We start from the raw sequence: 17,150 nt of genomic DNA on the forward strand, positions 1-17,150 counted from the left end.
ACTGTTGACAAAAGACTGTTAAAATACTACTAACTATAGTATATAGTTTGCAATAGGTTTTTTTTTTTTTCCTATATGCCCCTCTATTATTAACTTCTAGTTGTAGTGTCATACATTTGTTCTAGTATTATTAACTTCTAGTTGTAGTGTCATACATTTGTTCTAGTTCGTGAGAGAGACTTCTAATATTTGTATAGTTAATCACGAACATTGTCCACCACAAGATTCACTGTTTTATACATTCCCATCTTTTAACCTCCAACTTTCCTTCTGGTGACATATGCAACTCTGAGCTTACCCTTTCCACCACCTTCACACACCTTTCAGCACTGTTAGTTATTCTCACAACATGCTACCATCACCCCTGTCCATTTCCAAACATTTCAGTTCACCCTAGTTGAACATTCTGCTCATAATAAGAAACCGCTCCCCATTCTTTAGCCTCATTCTATATCCTGGTAACTTAAATTTCATGTCTGTGAGTTTACATATTATAATTAGTTCATATCAGTGAGACCCTGCAATATTTGTCCTTATGTGTCTGTCTTATTTCACTCAATATAGTGCCCTCAAGTTTTCTTCATCAGCCCATTTCTTTTAAGATGGTTTTGTTCACACACCATACATTCTGTCCTAAGTAAACAATCATTGGTTCCCTGTATAGTCACATATTTATGTATTCAGCACCATTGCCACTATCTATATAATGACATCTCCATTTCTTCCACAGAGACAGAGGAAGAGTCAAAAAAGGCAGAGAGGAAAAAGAAAAGAGAAAGAGAAGAACAAACAAAACAAACAAAACTTGATAGCTAGATAGTGACAAAAGGAAAGACAGCATTAAACTACAGTTGAATAAAGAGTCGGACAACATCATCAATGCCAGGAGTCTCATACCCTTCCCCTATTTCCCCCCACCCCCATATGCATTTAGCTTTGGTATATTGCCTTTGTTATATTAAAGGAAGCATATTACAATGTTTCTGTTAATTATAGTTCCTGGTTTGCCTTGATTGTATTTTCCCCCATCCCACACTATTTTTAACACCTTGCAATGTTGACATTCATTTGTTCTACCTCATGTAAAAACATATTTGTACCTTTTATGAGAATCGTTGAGCACCGTAGGTCTCCATGAGTTACACAGTCCCAGTCTTTATCATTCGTCTTTTGTTTTGGTGTCCCACATGGTCCCAGCCTTCCTCTTTCAACCATATTCACTGTCATCTTTGTTCAGTGTACTTACATTGCTGTGCTTCTATCTCCCAAAATTATTTACCAAACCTCTCACTCCTATCTTTTCCCTTCTGTCTGCAGCGCTTCCTTTGGTGATTCCTATAGAGCAGCTATCTTGTTCACAAACTCTGTCATTCTCTGTTTGTCAGAGAATATTTTAAGCTCTCCCTCATATTTGAAGGATAGTTTTGCCGTATATAGGATTCTTGGTTGTTGGTTTTTCTCTTTCAGTATCTTAAATATATCACACCACTTCCTTCTCGCCTCCATGGTTTCTATTGAGAAATCCGCACATCGTCTTTACCAAGCATCCTTTGTATGTGATGGATCGCTTTTAGCTTGCTGCTTTCAGGATTCTCTCTTTATCTTTGATGTTTGATAAACTTACTATTAAGTGTCTTGGCATAGGGCTATTCAGATCTATTCTGTTTGGGGTACACTGCACTTCTTGGATCCGTAATTTTATGTCTTTCATAAGAAATGGGAAATCTTCATTGATTATTTCCTCTATTATCGCTTCTGCCACTTTTCCCTTCTCTTCTCCTTCTGGGACACCAATGACATGTACATTCTTGCTTTTTGTTTTGTCCTTAAGTTCCTGGAGACGTTGCTCATATTTTTCCATTCTTTTCTCTATCTGTTCTTTTGTGTGTAGGCTTTCAGGTGCCTTGTTCTCCAATTCCTGAGTGTTTCTTTCTGCCTCTTGAGATCTGCTGTTGTATGTTTCCATTGTGTCTTTCATCTCTTGTGTTGTGCCTTTCATTTCCATAGATTCTGCCAGTTGGTTTTTCAAACTTTCAGTTTCTACCTTATGTACAACCAGTGTTTTCATTACATGATTCAGCTCTTTTGCCACATCTTCCCTAAACTTTTTGAATTGACATTATTAGTTGTTTCAATTCCTCTATCTCAGTTGAAGTGTAAGTTTGTTCCTTTGGGCCATAACTTCATTTTTCTTAGTGTAGGGTATAGTTTCCTGTTGTCTAGGCATGGTTTCCTTGGTTACCCCAATCAGGTTTTCCCAGCCCAGAATGGGTTCAGGTCCCAGAAGGAAGAAATATTCAGTATCCAGTTTCCATGAGGGTGTGTCTTAGAAAATTGGTACACCCTGTGATGCCTCAGGTCACTGTGTTTTTCTGCCCAGCAGGTGATACCTGTCAGCCTGTAATTCCAGACTGGTTTTAGGAGGTGTGGCTGGTGGCTGTTTTCCCCTAGGCTCTGGGGTCTGGTTCTGAATGGAAGGCAGGTAGTAGAGCTGGGCCCCTCCCCTTCCCTCTTAGAGAAGATAGACCCCCTAGGGAGCGGTCATTAGCATTTCAATGGTCTCTCTGCCTATGCTATCTCTATCCTTGTCTGGGTCAGAGCACTGGGAACTGAAAATGGCTGAGGCTTTCTCCACTGAGCCGAAACAAGGACAGAAAGTCCCCTTCATGGCTAGTCCATGGCGACCCTCCAGCTCTCCAACATCAGTCATCACCCAAAGCCTTTGTCTGCTTGTTGGGGATTCATAGCTCATAGTGAGCAGTTCACACTCGCTAATTAAAACCCCATTTGGAGCTCAGCTGAGCTATATATGCTTGCTGGGAGAGAGCTTCTCTGTAGCACCATAAGGCATTGCAGCTTGGGCTGTGGGGCACGGGGTCTCCTGGCTTGGATCTGCAGTTTTTACTTACAGATTTTATGCTGTGATCTTGGGCATTCCTCCCAATTCAGGTTGGTGTATGATGAGTGGATGGTTGTGTTTGTCCCCCTGCAGTTATTCTGGATTATTTACTAGTTTTCCTGGTTTTTTATTAGTTGTTCCAGGGGGACTAACTAGCTTCCACTCCTCTCTATGCTGCCATCTTAGATCCTTGAATCCACCCTGAACTTTTTTTTTCAATAATTCAATTTTATTGAGATATATTCACATATTATGCAGTCATACAAGGTGTACAATCTGTTGTTCACAGTACCACCATATAGTTTTGTGTCCAGCACCAAAATTAATTTTTGAACATTTTCATTACCTCACACAGAAAAGTAATAAGAATAAAAATTGAAGTGAAAAAGAACAATTAAAGTAAAAAAAAAAAACACTGGGTGCTTTTTTTTTTTTTTTTGCCCGTTTTTCTACTTATCCATCCATACACTGGACAAAGGGGAGTGTGACCCACATGGCTTTCCCAATCACATTGTCAGCCCTCATAAGCTACATTTTTATAATATCCTCTTCAAGACTCAAGGGTTCTGGGTTGTAGTTTGATAGTTTCAGGTATTTACTGCTAGCTATTCAATTCATTAGAGCCTAAAAAGGGTTATCTATATTGTGCGTAAGAGTGCCCACCAGAGTGACCTCTTGGCTCCTTTTGGAATCTCTCAGCCACTTAAACTGACTTCATTTCATTTCACATCCCCCTTTTGGTCAACAGAATGTTCTCCATCCCATGAGGCCGGGTCCAGATTCCTCCCCGGGAGTCATATTCCACATTGCCAGGAGTATTTACACTCCTGCCACCCTGAACTTTTAAAAACAGTTTCAGTGTGTTTATCATTGGTCTTCAGAGTGAAAGCATCAAAATATTGCAGTAAACACATCTTACAAATGCATTATCTCAGCCCCGACTCCAGACCTACTGACTCAGAATCTGCATCTTTAAAAGATCCTGCCAAAGGATTGACAGCTTTCAGACAAGTCAGTGTAAGGTCCCTGTACCCTATGATGGTCCATACTTTATATCTAACATCCTGACTTAACCTGAGGTGAGGACTGCTTGGAATTTTGTTTTGAATGTCACAAAGGTGACTTTATTTCACCTTGCCATCTTTATGGCGGCTCAGACTTGCTTAATTAAGCTATTCATGAATGATAAGATATATGCAATTACAGGCACAAAAAGCTAATAACATGTAGAATGGAAATGTTGGGGCAAGCTAGTCCCATCTCATGAGACCTGTTTATTTATTTTCAAAGTTTTTACACAAACCTCACTCTGCCTTTGTGAGGCAGGAACTATTATTCCCATTTAAAGATAAGAAAATTGAAGCTTAGCAAAGTTGTGACTTATTCAAGGTCATACAGCCAGCTAAGTAGGGGATTCGGGACTCAAGGCTCAAGTTTGTCTGTATTAGTAGGTTGCAACACTTCCATCAATTCCTATTTATGTCAAAATGACATTTAATCAATGTTGATTGAATACCAACCATGTGCCCTACATTCTAAAGAGAAGTATAAAACATTTCTGCTTTTATGTTTAGAGCTGACTAAGGTAAGGTGGTAAGATTTATGAACAAAATTATTAGAAAAAATATATCCACATAGGAGACAAGTTTTGTTGTAGACTCAGTGCTATGGGCACTGAGATGAGGAGGAGAGATTAGTGTCTTCAGGTATTTTAATGTAGAAAATCAATAAGGATTTTAACCTAGCATTAAATGTAATTCTTCATTGGAATTAGTATATCCTGTTTGTTTTTTGGTCTCTTTTATTTGTTTTGCATTCAAAAGTCATACTTTCTCTCTAATGCATACCTCATGTCCCTTTTCCCATAATAGTTAAGTTTTGTCCAAAAGACCAGAATTCTGACTTAAATTTTGTAAAATATACATAATTTGTTGATTGAAAAGCTAAATAAATTTAATCCCAAGAAAACATGTCATAAGGAAAGTCACAAAATTCCTTTTTATTCATTGTTTGGTTTTGCTTCATTTGCAAATCAGGAGAAATTGCTAATTTTGACAAATGCTCATCTTTAAAAACAACAACAACAACAACAAAAAACTCCACAACTGAGAACCAACTATAAAACTGAATCTATGAAATACTGTAGAGTAGGTAACCAAATAAAATAACTGGGTGCCCTTATGTTAAAATAATACTTAATTCTCAGAAATGATTACAAGGGATATATATGCTTTACTAGTTAAGGAAAAGTAGACGAATCTAACAACCATTACAGCCCAGATGAGCATTTATCAATCGTTTTTCTTTGCTGCTTGGAAGGATGGCTACCTTCAAGATCTCAAGCAATAAATGAGCATGAACCCTGTGCCAGGTTCTAAGATGCCATCCAGTATTAAAATGCTATGGACAATAAACAGACTATTCTTTGAAAGTGTCAATGTCATAGAAACATAAAGAAAATATGTAGAAATGTTCTAAATTAGAGACTAAATAGACATGACAACTAAATTCAATACTTAATTCTAGACTGGATTCTATATTGGAAAGGGAATACATAAAAGATACTGGGTCAGTTGACAAAATTGGAATATCAGTGGTAGATAAGAAAACAGTATTGTGTCAATGTTAAATTTACTGAAGTTGATAACTACTGTGGTTAATATGTAAAAGTATATTCTTAGGAAATACACGTTGAAGTGTTTAGGAAGAAAGGGCCATGAGGTATGCAAATCATTCTCAAATGATTCAGAATCAACAATTATATATAGAGAGAGAAAAAATAATAAAGCAATGGAACAAAATGTTAAAAATAGGTGAATCCAAATAAAGGACATGGAAGTGTTATTTGTATTCTTGCAATTTTTCTGTAAATTTGTAATTATTTCCAAGTGAAATGTTCAAAAATTTTATGGATAAAAATTGATTAAGTGGTGCTAGGCACTTAACTTTAACCTTCCTATTCCTCACAGCAACTCTGAAGAATAGATGGTTTTCTTATGGTAAAGAGAAGGAAACTAAAAACATTTAAGGCAACTCGTCCACATGCCTGTGGTCTATTATGAAAAGTTAAGCAGAATCAGACATTTATCTCATATTTCCCTAGGAATGTGGAAAATGGGGTAACATGGGAAGACTGCATAGTTGGCAGAAGTAACCAAAAGGAAGCAACATCAAAGAGGTTTATATGGTACAAGACGGGCCATTAAGGAAACGAATCACACACATACAGAAATGGCAGACATGAAACAATACATAAAGGTCCAGTGGGGGTCCTGGATATTTCTAGTAAGCAGTGCATCCTCCTCTATCTCTACATTTGATAGCATATTATTTTTTCTGAAGGTAAAAGACACACTTCATCCACATTCACAAATGCTTTTATTCTCCTACCTTAGGAAGAATTTGACTCAAAGAAATAGAAACCCATTCTGGCAAATTTAATTAAAGAGAATTTTCTATAAGGAATCAGGTTTGTTTCATGGAGCCAAAGGGCACAAAATACAAACAAGAGGAATCAAAGTAGGGACCTCTGGCGCTCTTGCTTGATCTTTCTCCCATGCCGCCCCCCCCCCCAACCTTATCCCTATCCCTATCCCTCTCTCTCTCTCTCTCTCTCTTTATCTCTCTCATCACATGGTCTATAGTTTCTGCTTCAATGCATCTATTTATTAGGTTTCTTTCTCTCTCTCTCTATTTTTTTCTATCACTTTCCCATTCAAGTGCCTAATGGGATCCAACAATTACTCCTAAGTACCAATTCCAAATTCTTAGCATGTGATTGATCAGGCAGGCATCTCTCCATAACCCAACCATGGCCAGCAAGGGTAAGGGTCTTGGGGTACAAGCTGCAGGCAGCCACCATGTAAGAGTACTCTCACAGATAAGGAGCTAGAGGGGATAGGGAGGGAGAATTGGACATAAACCCCTAAAGATCTGTTGACAGTAGATAAAAGCGGCTTTAAAGATAGGCTTCCAAAGATATATTATACTGTTTATTCACATTTTTATGGAAGTGTAATGCCTATTCAAAAATAAGTACCATTTCAAAATGACTGCAAGTGGAGAATGTATTGCTCATGTTACTCCTTCTTCTGTCCTTGCTCCTTCCATCCCTGTGTCCTGATTCCTACATATTCTTCAGATAGCCGATACAGACTTCTCAGGGTATGCATTCAAGTCACAGTGAGTATAATAAATGGCACCTACCATATCCTACTTAATTGGCACAGTCCTGTAGCAACTTATTTCAAATATAACTAGTCAAGGCAAACATTAAAGGTCTTTTAAAACAATATAATCAATGAAGATTTAATTTTGTATTAAGACCATGCATAAATAAAAGAAATTCTATTTAACTTCTTCAAGATTACCTTCCCTTACCCTCAAAGACTGGTGTAGGTGCCCCTCCTATGTGCTCAGTTGAAGCATGTTTTATGCTTTAATTGTCTACTGACTTGTCTGATCTCCTCTAAGATCCTTCAAAACAAGAATGGATGTCTTGGTGTCTTTCTCATCATGATATTCCCAGTTCCCAGCTTGACGCAAAATGGTACTCAATTAATATTCAGTATATGGAATGAAGAATGCACACATTTCTATATTGGGTCTGTCATCCTGTAATGGTATTCTTAGCAGTGTATTATGCAAAGTGTTTTATGTATGTGATTTAATAGTTTTCTTCTCCGTCTTCTCTTTAGTCTTTATTAAAAGATCAGTGTTTGAAAAATATATTAACAAAGAATTGAGGAAAAAATTCTAAGTAATTTAAGGAAAAATAATCTTTAAGCATGATAAAAATCAAGTGCTATAATCCAGCAGCTGAATTAATACATTTTCCTTTCATGCCTATAAATGACTATCTAATAACTCTGTCAATAATCAGTACAAGCTCATGACATTTACTCAGATGGTTTGTAAAGACAACATAACAAGGTAAAAATCACTTTTTCTTAAAACAAAAGGACAAAATTCCAGTGGATTCTGTTTTTGATAGAGAAACTTTGCCTAACTTCTCTGAAGTATTACAGCAATTATTTCATTTTTGCTATTCAATAAATTGCAATATTCTCTCATTTCCAGTAGAAGCAGAAACTTAAAAGCTGCTTCATGTTCTAATTGCATGCAGTGTGTGGGCCTCTGCCCCTGGGTTTGTGCCTGGACATGATTTTAATGTCATGCAACAATAAAATTTCATTCACCGAATGATTCAAGATTAATTCACTTCCCCCTTGCTCTTCTTAATTTCTATTCTTACACTCATGAGACATGCAATTTTAAATTAATATAAAGTAAGAACCAGGGCCCCTTTAGAACAATCCATTAAAATTTCCCCCCAAAATGAAAATAACTACATTTTCCTGAATTCAAAGGTGATACATATTTATACAGACTATCTTAGCAATGTTTTTTTTTTAAGCAGCAAAAAGAAAGTAAAAACTAACCAAAATCTTACTATCCAGTGGTAATTACTGTTAGTATTTCAATGAACTCTCTTTCAGACATCATTTTATGCCTACATAAGCACACACATACATGCATTCACACATACACTATTCTGTGTAAATGATAAACACATGCACACACCCACACATACACATATTATTTTCTCCACAACTCTCATATATAAGAAATGTCACATTATTTTTCTTAACCAGTATACATCTGGCTTCAAGTATCTCACTCAGTGGGGTCTGTGAGATGTCCAATATCAGTCATTACTGAACAGTCCTCCTCCTCTTTAGGAGTGTATGAGAGTCCCATCTACTGACCTTCTTACTACTGCCCCCAGCTGTTTATTGAAGAGTCTAGCACCTGGATCATTATCTTCTCAACAACTATTTGTCACATTCTTGATGACTTCAACTTCTACAAAGATGACAAGAGTAAACAGTTGACAAGTGGGATAGTTAAGTTCATGTGTCAACTTGGCTAGGTTTTTTGGTCAAGCAGGCACCAGCCTGAATGTTACTGTGAGGATGTCGCAAGGATTTAAAATAACCATTAGTCAGGTGATTGCATCTTTGGCTTATTACATTTGCAATCAACAAAGGAGTTTGCCTTCGACAATGAAAGAAGCTTCATCCAATCAGTTGAAGGCCTTAAAAGAAGTGATAATTTCAGCAGTGAGAAGAAAGAATTTCCATCTCTACTTCAGCCAGCCAGATTCTCCTGGGGAATTCATGAAAAACCTCCTTCAGAGTTCCCAGCTTGCTGCCTGCCCTAAGGAATTTGGACTTGCCCATCCCCACAGTTGCGTGAGCTAATTCCTATAATAAATTTCATAACATCTACAATATAAATAGGTTCTGTTTCCCTGGAGAACCCTGAATAATACAGAGGGTAAAGAGTTGAGGCAACAAATGACAATTCTTCTGAGAAGCTGGGCTGTGAAAGTAAGGAGAGAGTAAGAGGTAGAGGAGGATATGCTCTAAAGAGGACTATTGTTTTTAAGATGGGAGAGACTTTAGTTTAAATGCTGTGAAAGATGCCACTGGAAAAAGACTAATGGATGCAATGAGCATGATAGGGAGAAAAGGGCAAGAGAATTGAGGGTATGTCCAGGCTTAGGGAAGGGCCTAATAGAATCTAAGCTTTGTAAGGAGGCAATAAGGATATGGGTTAGGTGTGAGTAGGTAGGTGGTGTATAGTGAAAAAGTGGTAGGGTCAGTGGGTAGGAATAAAGACTTTCAAGTAGGAATGCTAAAGTAGGTGAGCTGGAAAGGCAAAAATGATGATCAAAGAGTGGGATGTTTAAATAAAGATTTCTGAAGTGGTCTGTGAGGTTCATGTTTCAAACTTAGCCAGGTGATGGTGCCCAGTTGTTTGGTCAAACCAAGTGATGGCCTGATTGTTACTATGAGGACATCCTACACAGTTAGCCAAATGGAGAGCTGGAAAGAGACTGCATCTCTGGAAAATTCATGTAGCTGTCATGTAAGTCCTGAATGAACTCCCTCTGGGCTTTGTTCTAGTTTGCTAATGCTGCTGGAATGCAAAACACCAGAAATGGATTGGCTTTTATAAAGGGGGTTTATTTGATTACACTGTTACAGTCTTAAGGCCATACAGTGTCCAAGGCAAGGCATCAACAATTGGGTACCTTCACTGGAGTATGGCCAATGGCGTCCGGAAAACCTCTGTTAGCTGGGAAGGCATGTGGCTGGCATCTGCTCCAAGTTCTGGTTTCAAAATGGCTTTCTCCCAAGACATTCCTCTCTAGGCCACAGCTACTCTCCACAATGTCACTCTCAGTTGCTCTTGGGGTGTTTGTCCCCTTTTAGCTTCTCCGGAGCAAGAGTCTGCTTTCAACAGCCGTCTTCAAGCTGTCTCTCATCTGCAGCTACTCTCTAAGCTTCTGTGCATTCTTCAAAGTGTCCCTCTTGGTTGTAGCTCTTCAAAATGTCAGTCTCAGCTGCACTGAGTTCCTTCTGTTTGTCAACTCATTTATATGGCTCCAGTGATTCAATTTAGACCCACCCTGCATGGGTGGGGTAACACCTCCATGGAAATTATCCAATCAGAGTCATCATCCACAGTTGGGTGGGGCACATTACCATGGAAACACTCAAAGAATTATAATCTAATCAACACTGATAGGTCTGCCCACACAAGATTACATCAAAGATAATTGCATTTTGGGGAACATAATGCATTCAAACTGGCACAGTCTTCTTCACCTGAAAGGAATAAACTTTTAGTTTGTTTAAGCTACAGTTATTTTGGATTTTCTTAACATATGCAGTGAAACATAATCCTGAGACTAGAGAGTTGGATGGATATTGGGAAGAAATGGAGTGGTCTTGGTCTTCCAACTTGAACCTAGAGAAGATTCAAGATGGGAGCCACTCTGAGAAAGATGGGGAAAGCTAGGGTTTAGTTCCATAGTTTCCTGCAAGAACTGTACAACTTTTATAATTAAAGAAGATATATATACCTGGGAAAGGAAAAAAGTGGAGGAATCTAGAGCAAGGAGAAAAGCATCAGCAGGCTGTACTGTTAGGACCTAATTAAATGCAGCAGTTTTATTTTTATGTTGATGTCCAATGCGATAACCCATGAATTTAACTCTTCAAGTGGTACTAAATTAGCTCACTCTGACCCTGAAATAAGACTGGTCTTACTCTCATTGATCAATAGAGAAAACTGAATAAGCAAACATGTGGTATGGGAGAGATGACCTGCTGACATAATTGCCCCTAAGAATTACAGTGGCAGTCTGAAAATAGGGTCTGTAGAAAAGAATCTAAGAATTTTTGCCTGCAGGTAGCATAGAATCAAAACATAGGCAACAAACAGTTTTCTACAGATTTTCTCTCCTACTTAGGAACAGTCATTCACAATGGCACCAGTAACCAAGAGGAGCCTCAAACATGTGGTGGACTGCATTAGAAAGCATCTTTGAAGATTTCCTTTGAAAAGATCATTTAAACATCTTCATAATTTCTAAGAGTATGAAGTCTATCAAAAATAGTGTTTTTTTATTAAAGAAGTTGTATGTTTACAAAAAAATCATGCAGAAAATACAGAGCTCTGAAATACCACCCCCATTATTAACACTGTGCATCTGTGTGGTACTTTTGTTACAATTAATGAAGCAATACTATTATAACTAAACTATTAACTATATTCCTTAGTTTACATTAGGGTTAGACTGTTGTACAGTCCTATGGGTTGTTTTTTTTTTTCATTTGTATTCTCGTAACATATACACAACCTAAAATTTTCCCTTTTAACTATATTCAAATAAATATATAATTCAGTGGCATTAATTACTTTCACAATGTTGTGCCACCACTACTGCTATCCAGTATCAAAGGTTACCCCAACACTTGGTAACCTGTATTCTAGTTTCTGACTCTAGGAATTTGCTTATTCTAATTATTTCATATCAGTGAGATCATACAACATTTGTTCTTTTGTGTCTGGCTTATTTCACTCAATATGATGTTTCAAGGATCATCCATATTGTTGCATGCATCAGAAATTCATTTCTTTTCATGTCTGAATAATACTCCATTGTATATATATACCACATTTTGTTTCACTTGAGTTTCTTCCACCTTTTGGCTATGGTGAATAAGGCCAAACTAGTGAGTTTTCATTCCACTTTCCTCCCCCAATTCAACATCTTTTTGTTTATCAGAGATGGCCACTTCATTGGCTGAGAGATTGTCCACTCAAATCTATAAATTAGGCCAAGAGGGCTCTTTGTGTTTTTGCTGAAGCCTCTCTTCTCCTGGCCATGACACCACAGATTTTAGCCTCACCACTACTAATAGCCCAAGAGACCAATCCCAAATAGGATTATAGGAGGCTATAATTAAAACTGGTAGTCACTTATTACAGTCATCTACTTACTTCCTGGTCATCTTCCTCACTGATGATTTCAGGCCTTGAGTCTCTGTCTTCCTCTCCCTACTCTTTCTATCACCATTCTTAGTACTTGTAGTATCCCATAGTTGGTATATCCAATACCTGTCTGATTTCTCAGCTCATACATTTGTAAAGGTCCTTTGGTCATCCTTAGCATTTTTTAAGTCTGAGTTCATTGTTGGCATTCTTCTTCTTGGCACTATTCTTACAGGCCTATGTCATATTAATATATCCTTCATTGATTATATTCCTATCTTTTCATCTTTTATACAAGTTTTTAAAAATCTGAGTTCATAGAAAAACTCCCTTTTAAACCATACAGGACTTAAGTAATTTCTCTCTTACTTCTTTTGATATCATTTGTATTTGTACTTTAAAACTTGAGAGTTTTCAATCCTTTTTGATTCATTTTTCCCTCCAAAGTCTCATGCCATATAATCTTGTCTTTTCTTTTAATTTTATGAAATATACTTCTTACATCCTGGCAACATATTTGACCACATCCAATTATTACCTCCCTAACTATTAGAAGTCTAATTCTAACATGGGTCAGTTTTCTTGAGGTTCCCATCACTGACTTTTGCCAAGAATCCCTCTTTGTTTCATGGAATTAAATTTAGTCTAGCAGTTCCCTCAGTTTTTGCTTCTATATTCTGGGAGATAAAATTATCATCAAGACAATAAATAAATATATTAACACTGGTGAACATTTATTTTGATCATCTAAAATGGGTAAGCATTATTGGCATCAATATATTATTTTTTTAATTCAATTTTATTGAGATTGTTCACATACCATACAGTCATCCAAAGTGTACAATCAATTGTTCATGGTACCATTATATAGTTTTGCATTCATCACCACAATTAATTTTTTTCAATTTTTAGAACATTTTCATTACTCCAGAAAAGAAAAATCAAAAGAAAACTAAAATCTTCCCCTACCCCTAACCACTCATGTCCATTATTGACTCATGGTATTGGTATAGTACATTTGTTACTGTTGATGAAAGAATGTTAAAATACTACTAACTGTAGTACATAGTTTGCAATAGGTATATTTTTTCCCTATATACCCCTCTATTATTTCTAGTTATAGTGTCATACATTTGTTCTAGTTCATGAAAAAGATTTCTAATATTTGTACAGTTAATCACAGACATTGTCCACCAGAAGATTCACTGTTTTCTACATCCCCATATTCTAATCTCCAGCTTTCACTGTGGTGACATATGTGTCTCTAAACTTCCCTTTTCCACCACATTCACACACCATTCAGCACTGTTAGTTATTCTCACAATAACATGCTACCGTCACCTCTGTCCATTTCCATACATTTAATTTTTTTATTTTTTTAATTCAATTTTATTGAGATATATTCACATACCATGCAGTCATGCACACCTATATGGTGGTACTGTGAACAACTGATCGTATGCTTTGTATGATTCCATTTCCATACATTGAAGTTCAGCCTAGTTAAACATTCTGCTCATAATAAGCAAACACTCCCCTATTCTTTAGCCTCCTTCCATATCCTGGTAACCTATATTTCATGTCTATGAGTTTACATATTATAATTAGTTCAAATCAGTGAGACCATACAATATTTGTCCTTTTGTGTCTGACTAATTTCACTCAATATAAAGCCCTCAAGGTTTCTTCATCAACCCATTTTTTTAAGACAGTTTTGTTCACACACCATACATTCCATCCTAAGTAAACAATTGATGGTTCCCTGTATAATTATGTATTTATGCATTCACCACATCACCACTATCTATATAAGGACATTTCTGTTTCTTCCACAAAGAAAGAGGAGGAGTCAAAGAAGGTAGAGAGAAAAGAGAAAGAGAAAAAGAAAGAGAAAAAAAATGACAGCTAAAAAGCAACAAAAGGAAAGACAGAATTAAACTAAAGTACAATAAAAGAGTCAGACAACATCACCAACGCCAAAAGTCCCATACCCCTCCCTTATATCCCACTCTTACAGGCATTTAGCTTTAGTATATTGTCTTTGTTACATTAAAGGAAGCATAATACAATGTTTCTGTTATCTATAGTCTCTAGTGTGCATTGATTGTATTTTTTCCCCAATACCACTGCATTTTTAACACCTTGTAAGGCTGACATTCATTTGTTCTTCCTCATGTAAAAAACATATTTGTACGTTTTATCACAATTGTTGAGCAGTCTAGGTTTCACTAAGTTATACAGTCCCAGTCTTTATTTTCCCTCCTTCCTTCTGGTGTCTCACATGTCCCTAACCTTGCTCTTTCAACCATACTCACAGTCATCTTTGTTCAGTGTACTTACATTACTGTGCTACCATCACCCAAAATTGTGTTCTAAACCTCTCACTCCTGTTTTCTCCTGTCTGTCTGTAGTGTTCCCTTTAGTATTTCCTGCAGAGCAGGTATCTTGTTCACAAACTCCGTCATTTTCTGTTTGTCAGAAAATATTTTAAACTCTCCCTCATATGTGAAGGACACTTTTGCCAGATATAGGATTCTTGGTTGTTGGTTTTTCTCTTTCAGTATCTTAAATATATCACACCTTTGCCTTCTTGCCTCCGTGGTATCTACTGAGAAATCTGCACATAATCTTATCAGGCTTCCCTTGTATGTGATGGATCGCTTTTCTTTTGCTGCTTTCAGGATTGTCTCTTTATCTTTGAAGTTTGATAATCTAATTATTGTCTTGGCATAGACTATTTACATCTATTCTGTTTGGGGTACGCTGAGCTTCTTGGATCTGTAATTTTATGTCTTTCATAAGAGATGAGAAATTTTCATTGATTATTTCCTCTATTATTGCTTCTGCCTCTTTTCCCTTCTCTTCTCCTTCTGCGACACCAACAATACATACATTCCTGCATTTCATTTTGTCCTTAAGTTCCCAGAGACATTGCTCATATTCTTTCATTCTTTTCTCTATCTGTTCATTTGTGTGTAGGACTTCAGGTGTCTTGTTTCCCAGTTCCTGGGTGTTTTCTTCTGCCTCTTGAGAGCTGCTGTCATATGTCTCCATTGTGTTTTTCATCTCTTGTGTTGTGGCTTTCATTTCCATAGATTCTGCCAGTTGTTTTTTCAAACTTTCAATTTCTACCTTGTGTTTGCCCAGTGTTTTCTTTATATCCTTCATCTCATTTGCCATATCTTCCCTAAACTAAAAGTCTCTGTATTTTTTTTCCCCATCAGTCCCACCACCTCTCCACTGAGAGTGACCTCAGGGTATTTTGCTGCTTGTTAGGGGTTTGTCTGTTTGTAGCTTGTATTCAGCGGTCAACATTTGTTAATTAAAACCCCAGTTCGAGCTAGGTTGAGCTATATTCACTTGCTCCAGGAATGCTGCTTTCTCCTACAGAGAGGTCTTGCAGCTCAGCCTGCCATGGGGAGAGGGAGCTCCTGGCATGGTTCCGCAGTTTTTATTTACAGCTTTTATGCTGAGATCTCAGCCATTCCACCCCTTCCAGGTTGATGTACAATGTATGGCAGTCACGGTTGTCCCCCAGCAGTTGTTCCAGATTATTTATTAGTTGTTCCTGGTTGTTTATTAGTTGCCCTAGGGGACTACCTAAATTCCACACCTCTCTATGCTGCCATCTTGCCCCTCCCTCATATTATTTTACTTTTTAGAAAACACTGTGGCATGATTTTTTTTTTAAATTAGAGAAATTGTGGGTTTACAAAACAATCATGCATAAAATTCAGGATTCCCATATAACACCCCACCACCAACACCTTGCATTGGTGTGAAACATTTGTTGCATTTGATAATAGCACATTTTTATAATTGTACTATCAATTAAGGTTCACGGTTTAATTTAGAGTTCTTTGTTTTGTTTGTGTAGTGTAGTGCTATGGATTTTTAAAAAAATTGTTATGCTGTTACCACATATACAATCTAACATGTCCCCTTTTAATCGTATTCAGATATATATTTCAGTGTTTTTAATCATTTTCACAATGTAGTGCTAACTTCATTACCATCTATTACCTAAACATTTCTATCATTCCAAACAGGAACCCTGTACTTTTTCGAACATTTTAAAATCCACTCATTCATTTATACTTTTTTTTTGGCAGTTTGTAAATAAGGGGTTTATTTCAAAATTACATTTTATAGGATCCATTCCTCAGGTTAAACAAACAAAAAGCAAAACAACACACACATGCATACAAGCAAAAGAAAAAAGCAAATTCTTCTCTTGATGATATAAAATGAATGCAATGAGCATATTCCTTGGGCTGCATTTAGACTCTAGCGTAAGTAGTCAAATACTCTTCTCTACGTTAGTTTAATTTTGGTACTTGCTACAGAGTGCCCTAAAGAATGATTTCCTTATTATTATAAGTAAACTATTAAACAATATGGGAACCCTGTACATTTTAAGCCTTAACTTCCTCTCACATTCCCTATCCCCACCCCATCCCCTGGTAACCTATATTCTAGATTCTGACTCTATGAGTTTGCTTATTCTAATTATTTCAAATCAGGGAGATCATACAATATTTCTTTTGTGTCTGGCTTATTTTACTCAACATGTCCTGAAGGTTCATCCATGTTATCATGTGTATCAGAACTTCATTCATTTTCATGTTTGAATAATACTCCGTTGTATGTATATACCACATTTTATTTATCCATTCATAAGTTGATGTACACTTGGATTGCTACCACCTTTTGTCAATTGTGAATAATGCTGCTATGAACATCAGTGTGCAAATATCCATTCAAGCCCCTGCTTACAATTCTTTGGGGTATATACTTAGTAGTGGGATTGCCAGGTCATATGGTATTTCTATACTTAGCTTTCTGAGGAACTGCCAAACTGTCTTCCACAGTGACTGCACCATTTGACATTGCCTCCAGCAAT

The sequence above is a fragment of the Choloepus didactylus genome, chromosome 4 (assembly GCF_015220235.1).
Source record: "Choloepus didactylus isolate mChoDid1 chromosome 4, mChoDid1.pri, whole genome shotgun sequence".
Classification (NCBI taxonomy): Eukaryota; Metazoa; Chordata; class Mammalia; order Pilosa; family Megalonychidae; genus Choloepus; species Choloepus didactylus.